The sequence below is a fragment of the Vicugna pacos genome, chromosome 7, assembly GCF_048564905.1.
Source record: "Vicugna pacos chromosome 7, VicPac4, whole genome shotgun sequence".
NCBI classification, from domain to species: Eukaryota; Metazoa; Chordata; class Mammalia; order Artiodactyla; family Camelidae; genus Vicugna; species Vicugna pacos.
Genome location: NC_132993.1, coordinates 83,565,928 through 83,579,229, shown reverse-complemented (window position 1 = coordinate 83,579,229; position 13,302 = coordinate 83,565,928). Strand labels below are relative to the sequence as shown.

The 13,302-nt window shown below is 49.1% G+C and overlaps 1 protein-coding gene across 3 annotated transcripts in view; it reads left to right on the top strand.

Moving 5' to 3' along the window:
• Positions 1-13,302, top strand: part of CAMK2B (calcium/calmodulin dependent protein kinase II beta) — an 88,411-nt gene that overhangs the window by 17,920 nt on the left and 57,189 nt on the right. The window lies entirely within an intron of this gene.

Here is a 13,302-nt window from a genome sequence, read left to right as displayed (position 1 = left end):
GTAGAGCGCCAGTCACTTGTTGGTAGTCCCAGGTGCTGTCGGATCTGGGAGAGTCTGTGACACCCCCCAGGAGACCTCCTCACGTTGTGGGGACCCTCACATTGCGGGGGTCCTGCTGGAGTTTCACAATCTCAGTGTGAGTCTGATAGAGCCGCATCTTCCTTATGGCATATTTTTTTTTTGAGTGTGGTTAAAAAAATCTCCCACCCCCCCACCCAGTGTCACAAAGACACTTTTTCTCTTTATTTATTTATTTTTATTTTTAAGGGTTGTTTTTTGGTTGGGGGAGGTAATTAGGTTTATTTACTTATTTATTTATAGTGGAGGTACTGGGGATTGAACCCTGGACCCCCTGCATGCTAAGGATGCACTCCACCACTTGAGCTATACCCTCCGTACTCCCCATTTTCCCTTTGTACTTAAAAAAAGAAAAAATTAATGGATTTTATTTTTTAGGGAAGTTTTATATTTACAAAAATGTTGCATAGACAGTAGAGAAAGTGAGATGAAAAGTTTGACCTTAACGTCTCCCTTTACTGTTAACAATGTGTATTCGGGTGTGATACGCTGGTTACAATTGATGGCCAATAGTGATTGCTTCTAAATATTAGCTGAAGTTCAGAGGTTCCGTAGGGTTCACTCTGTGCTGTGCAGCCCTATAGGACTGACAAAGGTATAATGTTGCATGTCCATCATTACAGTATTTCAGATCCTCTGTGCTCCTCTGCATCCCCTACAGCCCCGAACAATCCCTTGTCACTGTGTCTATAATTTTGCCTTTCCCAGAATGCCGTATAGTTGGAATCATACAGCATGTAGCCTTTTCAGATTGTCTTTTCACTCAGTAGTAATAATATGCATTTAAGATTCCTTCATGTCTTTTCGTGGCTTCACAGCTCATTTCTTGTAAGTGTGGAGTAATATTCCGTTGTCGGGATGTACCACAGTTTATTTATCTATTCGTTATACTGAAGGACACCTTGGCAGCTTCCAGGTTTTGGCAGTTATGGATAAAGCTACTGTCAACATGTGTGTGCAAGCTTCTATATGGACCTAAGTTTTCACCTCCTTTGGGTAAATACCAAGGAGCATGATTGCCGGATCATATCCTGAGAGTGTGTTTAGTTTTGTCAGAAGCTGCCAGACTGTCTTCCTAAGTGGCTGCACCATTTTTCATTCCCACCATCAATGAGCGAGAGAGTTCCTGTTGCTCCACAACCTCACCAGCATTTGATGATGTCAGTGTTCCAGGTTTCGGCCATTCTAATAGATGTGTAGCGGTGCCTCATTGTTGTTGAGTTTGCATTTTCCTGATGACATATGATGCTGAGCACCTTTTCATGTGCTTATTTTCCACCTGTACATCTTCTTTGGTGAAATATCCGTTAAGGCCTTTGACCTGTTTTTAATCAGGTTGTTTGTTTTCTTATTGTTGCATTTGAAGAGTCTCTCATATATTTTGGATACAAGTCCTTCATCAGATATGCGTTTTGCAAATATTTTCTCCCATTTGTGGCTTGGCTTCTCATTTGCTGAACTCGTCTTTCACAGAGCAGAAGTTTTTATTCCAGTGAGGCCCAGCTCATCAATTATTTCGTTCATGGGTCATGCTTTTGGTGTCATATCTGAGAAAGTCATTGCCAAACCCAAGGTCACCGAAACTTTCTCCTGCCATACTTTCTACGGCTTTTACAGTTTTGCATTTTACATTTAGGTCTATGATCCATTCTGAGTTAATTTTTGTGAAAGATGTAAGCTCTGTGTCTAGATTCTTTTTTTTTTTTTTTGCATCTGAATGTCCAGTACTTCAATCCAGGCTGCTACAATCAAAATACCGTAAACTAGGTGGCTTATAGACAACAAATGTTTATTTCTCACAGCTCTAGAGGCTGGAAGTGCAAGGTCACGGCTCTGGTGGATTCAGTGTCTGGTGAGTGCTCGCATCCTAACCTGCCGTCGTCTCCCTGTGTCCTCACACGGTGTGGGGGATGGGGGAAGGGAGGCTTCTCAGGGATCTCACAACCTGATCGTCTCCCAAAGGCCTCACCTCTTAATACTATCACCTTGGGGGTCAGGATTTCAGCATATGAATTCTGGGAGGGACACAAACATTCAGTCTATAGCAAGCGCCATTTGTTGAAAAGACCATCTTCTCCATTGAATTGCCTTTACTTCTTTTGTCAAAAATCAGTTGACTGTATTCGCTTGGGCCTATTTTTGGGCTGTCTATTCTGTTCCACTGATCTATTGCCTATTCCTTCTCCAAACCACCCTGTCTTGATTACCATAACTTTATGGTATTGAAGTTGGATAATCGTCCAACTTTCTTCATCTCATCCAACATTGTGTTGGCTATTCTGGGTCTTCTGCCTCTCCATGTAAACTTTAGAATCAGTTTGTTGATTGCCACACGAAATAACTTGCTGGGATTTTGATTAGGATTACATTGAATCTATAGATGAAGTTGGAAAGAATAGATATCTTGACAGTAGTGAGTCTTTCTATCCTTGAACATGGGATCTTTCTCCATCTATTTAGTTCTTCTTTCATTTCATTGATCAGTTTTGTAGTTTTTCTCATATAGATCTTGTACACATTTTGTTAGAACTATACCTAAGTATTTCATTTTTTGGTACTAATGTAAATGATGCTGTGTTTTTAATTTCAAATTCCATGTGCTCATTGCTGATACATAGGGAAGCAATTGACTCTTGTGTATTAATCTTGCATCCTGCAAACTTACTAGTTCCAGTGGGTTTTTTTGTTGTTGTTGTTGTTGATTCTTTGGGACTTTCTACATAGATAATCACATCATCTGTAAAGTAAGACAGTTTTATATGTTCCTTCCCAATCTATATACCTTTTAATTTCTTTTTTCTTGTCATATTGCATTACCTAAAACTATTGCATTACCTAAAACTTCTATGGTGTTGAAAAAGACTGGTGCAAGGTGACATTTTTGCCTTGTTTCTGATCTTAGAAGGAAAGCATCTACTTTCTCACCAAAAGTATGATGTTAGTTATAGGTTTTTTGTAAATGCTTGCTGTGGAGTAAATTGTTCATAAGTTGGAACTCTAACCCGTAATGTGACTGTATTTGGAGATAGTTCCTTTAGGAGGTAATTAAGGTTAAAGATGTCATAAGGGTGGGTCCCTGATCTGATAGGATTAGTGTCCTTATAGGAAGAAACACCAGAGACATGACTTGCTCTCTCTCCATGGGCACCCATTGAGGCAAGGCCACGTTAACACATGGCAAGATGGTGGCCACATACAAGTCAAGAGAAGAGAGCTCACTTAAGAAACCAAACCCTGCTGGACCTTCATCTTAGACTTTCAACCTGCAAACTGTGAGAAAATAAATAAATGTCTGTTGTTTAAGCCACCCACTCTGTGATATTTTGTTATGACAGCCTGAGCTAAGACAATGCTCTTTATCAAGCTGAGAAAGTTCCCCTCTGTTCCTCGTTTGCTAAGAGTTTTATTATGAATGGGTGTTGAATTTTGTCAAATGCTTTTTCTACGTCTATTGATATGATCACGTGATTTTCTTTTTAAGTCAGTCGGTGCGATGGATTACATTAATTGATTTTCAAATGTGGAACCTTGCGTACCTGAGATAAATCCTACTTGGTCATGGTGTATAACTCTATTTATACATTGTTGGATTTAATTTGCTGGTATTTTGTTAAGGATTTTTGCATCTGTATTCATGAGACAGATTGATCTGTAGTTTTCTTTTCTTGTAATGTTATTATTGATTCAACTTCTTTAATAGACATGTCTATTCAGATTTTTATTTCTTTTTTTTTACTTTTTAAGATTGAGGTATAGTTGATTTACAATATTATATTAGTTTCAGGTGTACAGTATAGTGATCAAAATTTTTATAAATTATACTCCATTTAAAATTATTATAAAATATTGGCTGTATTCCCTGTGCTGCACAATATATCTCTGTACCTTATCTATTTTATATGTATAGTTTGTACCTCTTAGTCCCCTGCCCGTACATAGCCCCTTCCCCCTCCCTATCCCCACTGGTAACCACTGGTTTGTTCTCTGTAGCTGTGAGTGGGCTTCTGTTTTGTTACATTCATTCATTGGTTTTAGTTTTTACATTCCACATGCAAGTGATAACATACAGCATCTGTCTTTCTTGTCTATGTCTTCTTGTATGAGTTTTGGCAGAGTGTATCTTTCAAGGAATTGGTCCATTTCATCTAGGTTGTCAAATTTGTGGATGTAGAGTTGTTCATAGTATTTCTTTATTATCCGTTTAATTTCCAGATCAGTACTGATGGACTCTCTCTCTCTCTCTCTCTTTTTTTTTTTTGATGGAGGTACTGGGAATTGAACCCAGGACCTTGTACATGCTAAGCATGTGCTCTCCCACTAAAGCTATACCCTTCCCATCCTCTCCTTTCATCTCTGGTATTTGTGTCCTCTCTTTTTTTTCTTAGCCTGGCTAAAGGTTTATCAACTTTATTGATCTTTTCAAAGAACCAACTTTTGGTTTCATTGTCTCTGTTGATTTCCTGTTTTCAGTTTCCTTTATTTCTGCTCGAACTTTTGTTATGTCTTTTCTTCTGCTTACTTTGAATTTCATTTGCTCTTCTTTTTAAGTTGCCGAAGGTGGAAGCTTAAGTTACTGATTTTAAATCTTCTTTTCTGATATGTACATTCTGTGGAATATATTTTTTTTCTAAGCACTGTTTTTATTGCATTCCACAAATTTTGATAAGATTTATTTTCATTTTCATTTAGTTAAAATATTTAAACATTTCTCTTGAGATTTCTTCTTTGACTCATGTGTTAATTGGAGGTATGTTGTTTAATCTCTGTGTATTTTGTGGTTTTCCAGCTATCTCTTCATTTTTCATCTCCAGTTGAATTCCGTTGTGATCTGAGAGCACATTTTGTATGATGTCTCTTCTTATAAATTTGTCAAGATGTGTTTTATGGCCCAGAGGTGCCCTATCTTGGTGAACGTTCATGTGAGCTTGAGGAAAATGTGTATTCTGCTGTCGCTGGGTGAAGTCGTCTATAGATGTCAGTTACATCCAGTTGATTGATGGTGCTTTTCAGTTCAACTGTGTCCTTCCTGGATTTCTGCCTGCTGCATCTGTCCATTTCTGCCAGGTGGATATTGAAGTTTCCACCTGTAGTAGTGGATTTGTCTGCTTTTCCTTGCAACTCTATCAGTTTTGCCTCGTGTAGTCTGACACTCCTCTGTTGGGGGTATGCACATTGAGGACTATTACATCTTAGAGAAATGAGCCCCTTATCATGATGTAATGCCCCTGTTTAGTCCTGATAATTTTCCTTGCTCGAATCAGCTCTGTCTGAAATTAACACAGCTATTCTTTCTTTTGATTAGTGTTAGCATGGTATACATTCTCCATCCCTTTACTTTTTCTTTTTTTCATTGTGGTAAAAAATACACAGAACATAAAATTTACCATTGTTAAGTGTATAGTTTAGTGGCATTAAGTATATTCACAATTTTGTGTAACCCATCACCATCATCCGTTTCCAGAACTTTTTTTTATCACAGCCTGCAGTAGCCCCAGTGTGTCCCACTTCCTTCAGAGCCCACCATGTCCCCTGGGCTGGTGCCCACCATCTTGTTCTTGTCAGCTTTGCTGCCTTGAGCTCTCCAGGAAACTTCTCCAGGATGTCTGGAGCCTGGTAGACCTGGGACCCAGAGGACCTCAGCTATGGCGGGGAGGGTAGTGGGTCTGGGTGATATTGAGGGGGACATTGTGAGGCAGGAGGCCCTGGAGGTTTAAACGGAACACAGTGGCATGGACACGTGTCAAAGTTGGGCTGTTCTCATCTGTATAGGACGGCACAAACTTGATGTGACTGTATGAAGTAACAATGATGGCAGTAATTTACGTGAACCGTGAAAAGGTGACCGTGTGTGGTCCTTTACACCTGAATCTCTTTAGACTCTGTGGTGCATTTTGCCATAAGCCTATTTGATCAGAACACAGCCCCTGCTCTGCTCAAGGAGCATTCCACCTGCTCTCAGCGTTGTCAGAAATGAAAAGGAAATGTCCTGTCTGAACTGACGTTCTAGGGGCTTTTCCAGATGAGGCCTGGCTCCGTGGGACATCAGGGAGGAGGACAATGGTGGGACTTGCCACCTGCGTGGTTGCGGGGGGTTCTTCCGGTGGGCGAGGAGCCGCCAGGGCCTGGGTGCCCTGTTCCAAGGGGCAGAGGAGGGGGCCAGGCTGGGGTTTTCTCCATCTGAGATTCACCCACAGACTCCATGGCAGTGTTCACATCTTGTGTTTGGGTGGATGTCCCCAGGTGGGTGTCCAGCTGGCTGACCGGTGGTGTTTCGGCCCTACCCTCGCCATTTATTTCTTAGTCAACAGATTCATTCAGTGTCGAGGCCTTAGATGAGAAACCCTCTCTGCCCCTCACTCTTGGCCCTCATGACACTTCTTTCCGTAAAGATTTCTCTGGTCAAATAAGGTAGGGAACGGCTGTACCTCATATTCCCTGGATAGGGAGTCACAGTACAGATGACCAAGTTAAAGGCCCTGAGAAGTCCTGCAGTAAAAAAGGAAGAAAGGAAAAAGGAAAGCACTGTTCAACTTACTGGTTCCCCAACTTATTTGCCCACAGATGTAACATCTGTTAACATCCCGTAGAGCTAATATTTGAAGATGGTAATTTGGGAAGCGTTTGCCTGGTACACACAAAGGCAGACTCCACCAGGCAGAACTGGGGGTCAGCGTGTGCTATGGGCTGAGTCGTATCTCCTCAAAATTCATATGCTGAAGTCCTAACCCCAGCTCAGAAGACGACCTTATTTGAGAATAAGCTTGTTGTAGGTCTAATTAGTTAAGATGAGGTGTAAGGTGGTCCTTCATCCGATATGACCGTGTCCTTATTAAAAGGGAAAATTTGGACAGAGACGCACAGGGAGAAGCCATGTGGACATGAAGGCAGGGATGGGGGTGATGCTTCGACAAGCCACAGGGCCCCAGGGACGGCCAGCAAACCCCAGAAGCTACAGAGAGGGCCTGGAAGAGATTCTCGGAAGGAACCAGCTCTGCCAACACCATGATCTTGACCTCTGGCCTCCAGACCTGTGAAACAATCAGCTTCCGCTGTTAAAGTTGCCCAGTCTGTGGTTCTTTGCTGTGGCGGCCCCAGGACATTAGCACACATGGCTGAGTTATGACTTGAGTTTCTGTCCCAGGGGCTGGGGAGCTGGCAGGCTTCCAAGGAGGGACTTCTGAAAGGCCAGAGTTGGATGTGGGGACAGTGGCACGAGCGTGCGTTTCCCTTGCTGGTGTGGTTGTAAAATCAGCCAGTGATTGCGCCTTTGGAAATAAACCCTTAACAGAAATAACCGAGTTGTTTACGGCAGGCATTTATGAGAAGGGAAATTGGACACATCCCAAATGCCTGCCAATCGAGGAAGCCCTCGGCTCTCCATAGAAGGAACGTTCTCTACTATGAAGATGACAAGTATGTGATCTAGGTCAGAGAGTGGGAATTGTGTGTGAAGTGATGTTAAATATAAAAGGCGAAACACAAAGCAGGAACTCACGCGCCGATGGAAGGCACGCCGGGATGCTGGCAGGAGACCACAGGCACTCGGGTGTTCACAAATAGACTTAAACGTTGTCAAGCTCCTGTCTCTGGTCTGGCTACTTCAGACCCTGTTTCTGGAGCCCAGGATGTTCTGAGCCCTGGGCAGGAGTGGGACACGGTCCCCTGAGCTCCGTGTGCCGTCCTGTTGGTGGGCGATGGGTACCATCGATGGCCTGCACCCTGGACATCAGTCATTCCTGCCCAGCATGGCACACACTTGCCCAAATCCCATGGAGCCAGGGCTCTCCTTACCGGCTAGACCTCACAGGAGACACATGGATCAGGACGTCGTGGGACGCCACCAGCAGGTCACAAAGGTGAAGGTGGCTTCAACTCGCTGTATTTAAACTACCCTGCTTACTCCATTTTCTGCCGTGAGCATGGATTCTGTTCTTAAAAGCGTTATGATACGCAGGAAAAAAAAAAAACCCCGCACAACAATCTCGTGTAGAAATGACCATTTTCTACCAAATGGCTTACACACTTAGGTCCAGATTAAAAAATATAAAAGGACTTCCCTTGTCATTTTAATCAAAGGTAGGGAAAAAAATTTAAGCTCACACACAAAGAAACAGCAGCTTGATTTAGTGTCAACCAACAGATCCAAGCAAGGGGAGGCGCTGGCGTGGTGGGTGAGTGCGGGGTGCGGGGCTGTCCCTGCCCTGCGCGCCGGCCCGCATCCTCCAGACCCAGGACTACTGGGCGGGGGGCTGATCGAACTGGGCAGAGCGGACTTACACGGCCTCGGGCTGGTCTCAGAACACCCAAGTGTTAATTTATGTGGGAAATAAAACTGTTGCCGCAGCCAAGTGCGCCTGCTGCCTGCTCAACCTGTTCCAGAAAGATCTTCATGGGCGGATCTGCCTCGGGGGTGCAGGGATCCAGGAGGGCTGTTTTCATCAAGAGGGGACCTCTGTGCCTGAGCCTTTACCAAAGAGCTAAACAAGGGTTTGGTCCTTTTACTCAGGGCCCCTGGCTGGTTTTGGCTGTAAAATGTAAGAAGGCTGTGGGCGGTCCCCAACGTGGGCCCTGGGCTCTGGCGGGCTGTCCGGAATTCAAGCATCTGAGGGAGCAGAGTGCCTGTGTGAGTGTGGACTGGGTCTCCTGGGTTATTCAGCCCCCGGTGTGTCTGTGCCTGGGCTGTGCAAACAGCTCAAAGCCCTGAGAAGCAGAAGTAGGAGCTCCCGGCTTGCACGATTCTGATGCCCGCTCTGTGCCAGGGGCTCCCCACCGGCTGCAGGTGACGATTGTCAGGAAGCCCCGCAGCCCCAGACCCAAGACAAGGGGACAGGGTGAGACTGGACCCTCCGGCCCCTCTCGGCCTCTCCCACCAAAACCAGCCCAGCTTGGTGGGCAGGGGGCAGGCCGGGCAGCTGGCACAGCTTGGGGGAGGCAGGTCCCCAAAGCAGGTGCGATGGGGGATCTGTGGGGGCTGCAGGTAATCCATGTTAGGGGCCAGTTTCAGGTGGTGGCGGGTGGATGGGCAGGCATAGGGGCAGCTCAGAGCCCCGGGGCCAGACCCTGCCCCTGAGGGCCAGCGGGCTGTCTGTGTCCGAGTGGGAGGTGGCGGTCAGAGGCACGGCCACAGGTTGGATAGGGAGGAAAAAGTAAACGGGGTGCAGAGAGCCGCTGCCAGCCCACTGCGTCTGCCCGGTGTGATGAGTGGGCTTGGTCAGCCGATGGCCGCAGGCCTGTGGAGGGGCCATCATCCTCTTTGCTGGCGAGAGACTGACCCTTGAATGCCACCGTGGGCCCATGTGCAGCAGACCAGACCCCAGGCAGCTCCAGAATTAATCTCGCCCTCTCCCTGGCCGGCCTCTCGGGGGTCATGTTCCCACAGTAGATGAGATACCTTTCTGAGCTGCCAGCCAGTAAGGACTGAAAAAGTGTTTGTTTTTTGTTTTTAAATCAGCTTTACTTGAGTTTTAAAAGCCCGTAACATGCTCAGTGCCTGGGGGCCTCATGATCTGAACATATGATTCTCATCACTTTAAACCCAAGTTCAGCTGCAGGTGTTCCACTGGGCATTGCGTGGCGACCTCAAGGTTCAGAGTGGTCCTCCACCAGGCCTGCCGTCTTCCCGACCCTCCTCCCTGACCTTCAACCTCAGCTTCCTTGCTTCTCCCCCACAACTGTGCTGGACGGCCTTGTTCCAGGTGGCCTTCCTGACCCTGCTGCCGGCTGCCACCTGCCACGCCGTTCATGGACGATCGGAGCATCGGGCAGCGCTGGCTGGCCCCCCTCCGAGGCAGCCCAGGGACCTGCTGCCTCACTGCCCGCCCTGCCTCCCTCTGCTTCTGCATCAGCAGATGGGCATCCCAGCCTATCCAAGTACGGGGTCAGGGGGTCTGCCAGGCCCTGGTCACAACAGTGCCCTCCTGCTCTGATCAGGGGCCCCACGACTTCAGCCCCACAGGAGACATTCACACACACACACCCCCGACCCCACAGATGACCTCCACCCTTCCACAGACACACCCCTGACCCCCGTCCAGAGAAGCCTTGGGGGGCCACCCTCTCCTGTCGGCCTGCTCTCCGGAGTCTGGCCCCACCCCAGTCTCTCCCCGTCTTCCCAGAAAGCTGCCCCTTTCTTGTCCCACTGGCCTGACTGCTGCTGAGGCCCAGCTCCTCTGCTCTCCACGGTCGACCTGTGGTGCCTGTAGGTCAGTCCTTATTCTCACGCTGCAGTCTGGACACTGTGCCTGACACCAGCATCCCAATTGCCTGTGGAGAGTCACTGTGGGGGGCCAGAGACAGACAGATAAATAATTACAATAAAGTGGACAAAGTGCCAGGACACATGCAGAGCACAGTGACCAGAGGAGACTGAGCGGACTTCCTGTGGGAGCTGGGAAAGGTTTCTAAGAGGAGATATTTGAACTGGGTGTTGAAGGATGCATAGGAGTTTGCCTGATGGCAGTGGGAATGTGTTTATGATACAGACCAGGGGCCTGTGTCTGTATTGTTGACTCAATGATTATAAGTTTCTGGTGGGCAGATGCTGAATTCTGAGGGAGGACGGTGCTAGTGTTGGCCTCACTGTTGGTTTGTGATGTCCAGGGTGTTGGGGGCCCTCAGCCCACGGCCTGCATGGCACGTGCTTCTCAGTGCGCTGGCGCTTCTGTGGGGGCTTCCTTGTGATCAGTGTTAACTGGCAGAACCACCTGGAAAGGGGCGGCTGCCTGGGATGGGGGCAGAGAGAGACTAGGGGATGGCAATGACCAAGAGAGAGGCTGCCTTCAGGGATGCAAGAGGTGGGCCAAGGGGCTGGGGTCCAGGAGAGGTGGTCATCGGGGCTGAGCCGCTTCCCTGGGCTCCCACAGCCCGCTGCCTCCCGCTCCGGCCAGCCTTTCCCTCTGGGTGGTCAAGTCAGGGAGAATCCTCTAACCTGTGAGCTGCCCCGGGTGCCGGGCCAAGCTTTCTTGGCAACTTCCACGCATCTTCAGCTGGAAGACTGGACTCAGGTTCCCGGGGATCCGTCTGCTCCTCCTTCCGGTCGTCCTGGACCTGCACGTACTCCAGGCGGCCCACGTTTCCCCTTATGTTTGATGGGCACCGGGGTACAAGTGCCCAGGCACAGACCAGTGTGGGGGGGGGCCCAGGCGGAGGGCTGTTCCTTCTAGAACTTTCCTTCAGGCTGGGCAGCGGGGCAAGAGGAGCCCTACCCCCGAGGGGCTTCAGAGGTGCCCTCCCCTCCACCCGGCAGGCAGGACTCCGGGAGAGGCCGGCCCGTGTCCCAGAGCAGGCCCTTCTCCAGCCTGAGCACTACCTCTGAGCCCCATTATTGAGCACCTGCTGGATGCCGGGCACTGCACCTGCTGCCTTCCTTGTTTCCTCCAGCGTCTGGCTCCTGCCCACCTGGCCCTGCGTTCATCACCCAGCGCCTTCTGTGGAGGAGAAAGCAGAGTCTGACGTGGGAGGACATGGGGCAGGGGGGGCAGCCTGTCCGGGATCGTCCATCTGGCTGTTGGCTCTCATTCACTTCATTTCTGCCCATCCTGCCGTGTGCCAGGGAGGATTCGCTCATTCCTGTACTCTGTCTGGACAGCAGCTGGCGGAAGGGCTGTGTGAGTCCCTCTCCACTCCAGGGACAAGTGCACCTTAGGGCCTCTTGTTGCCTCACCTGGTGCTGCCCATGCTGGAAGCTTTCCACAAATGTGCCCCCTGGATGCTTGGGACTTCCAGCTGGGGGTCAGGCCTGCACTGCGGGGTCGGATTCCGGCACAGGAAGCCTGGACGACCACACAGAGGCGTGCGGAGCTGGTGCGTGGGTATCTGTGCCCTCTGGGGGCTAGAGCATGAAGGAGGGCAGCTCAGGCCTATAACTGTGACGCGTGGCCCTCCTGAGCAGGCAGCGGACGCACGGACCAGGGGTGGGCTGGGCTGGTGAGGACGAGGCCAGAGTAGCCCCAGGCAGGCAGGCAGCCACGCGGGGCCTGGCTCAGCCCTCACGGCCACCCCGTGAGCCTCTCTTGCTCCTCAGACGGATGGGGAAACTGAGGCTCAGGATGCGACAGAGCAGGATTTGAACCCAGACCTGCATGAAGCCTGTGGCCTTTCCCCCCTCAGTACACAAAATCTCAAGCTAGTGTCATGGATCCCCCCCCAAAAAAAGTCATCTTTTCTTTACATTTTTCCTTAAAATAAATAAAAGAGTATTTTTGAGAACGTAAGCCACGCAGACAGTGAAAACATCACACGGGACGGAGGATGTACCGTGAACACTGTGTGCCCCCCGTCTCCCCGCCCTCCAGTCAGGCTGAAGCAGAGCTGTAGCTCCAAACACAACTATTGATCGTGAAGACCTGGTCATCAAGAAAATGTTCAGTTGGATTTAGTGTATTATTTTTTTTTCCCTGAGAAAGTGAATAATACATCTTAATGAAGTTTTGGCTCCAAAAGGATGATTGTGAAAAAGCGTTCCCTGTTTAAGATACTGCTCTCCCATTACCCAGAACCCGGACTGACAGGCTCTCGGGCTGTGTGGGCAGCGGGGGGGTCTGTGTTCTGTGGAGGGAGGACAGAGGAGGAGCCTGCGTTCAGGGAGGCCCCAGCCCCACTGGCCCCGTGCGCTCAGCCAGAGGTGGCCTTTGTGCCCAGCCGCCCCGGGCGCCTCCTGTCTGGACTGAGACCCTTCCCGAGACGTTTCCTGTTCTGGCCGTGTCTCACATGTGCTGGGTCTAATGTTTCTAGAAAATGGTCTGAAATCAAATTAAACCAAGGGCGGTGACAAGTTGAATGCCGTGGAGGACCTTCTGATGGGCCGCAGGCTCCCTCAGGCCTGTGCCGCACGCCTGCCCTGGACCAGGCGGGCCTGCGGTCTGCGCTCTGGCCTGCTCTGCCCCCATGCAAGCCTTTCTCCTCTCAAGGCTCAGCATTTGTGGGTTGCCCGCAGGCCCTTGTGATGGCCTCGGCAGCGGTAACCCATTCTCCTGGGTTTCTTCCTCTTGGCCTCCCTGGCTGGTCCCTGCCCGCTGATGCTGTGGGTGGGTAAATGTCTCCTCTGCTGTGGGACTGGCAGCCTCTGCTGTAACGCGGGACACTGTTGGTGTAGGATCCAGGGGAGGGGACCGTCTCCTCCAGCTTTGAACTTAATTATGTGCTGCTTCTCCCTCCCTCCAAAACCTTCAATGAGTCCCCACAGGCTGCACCAGTGTGCTCCGATGTTTGGAGCCGAGCCAGTGC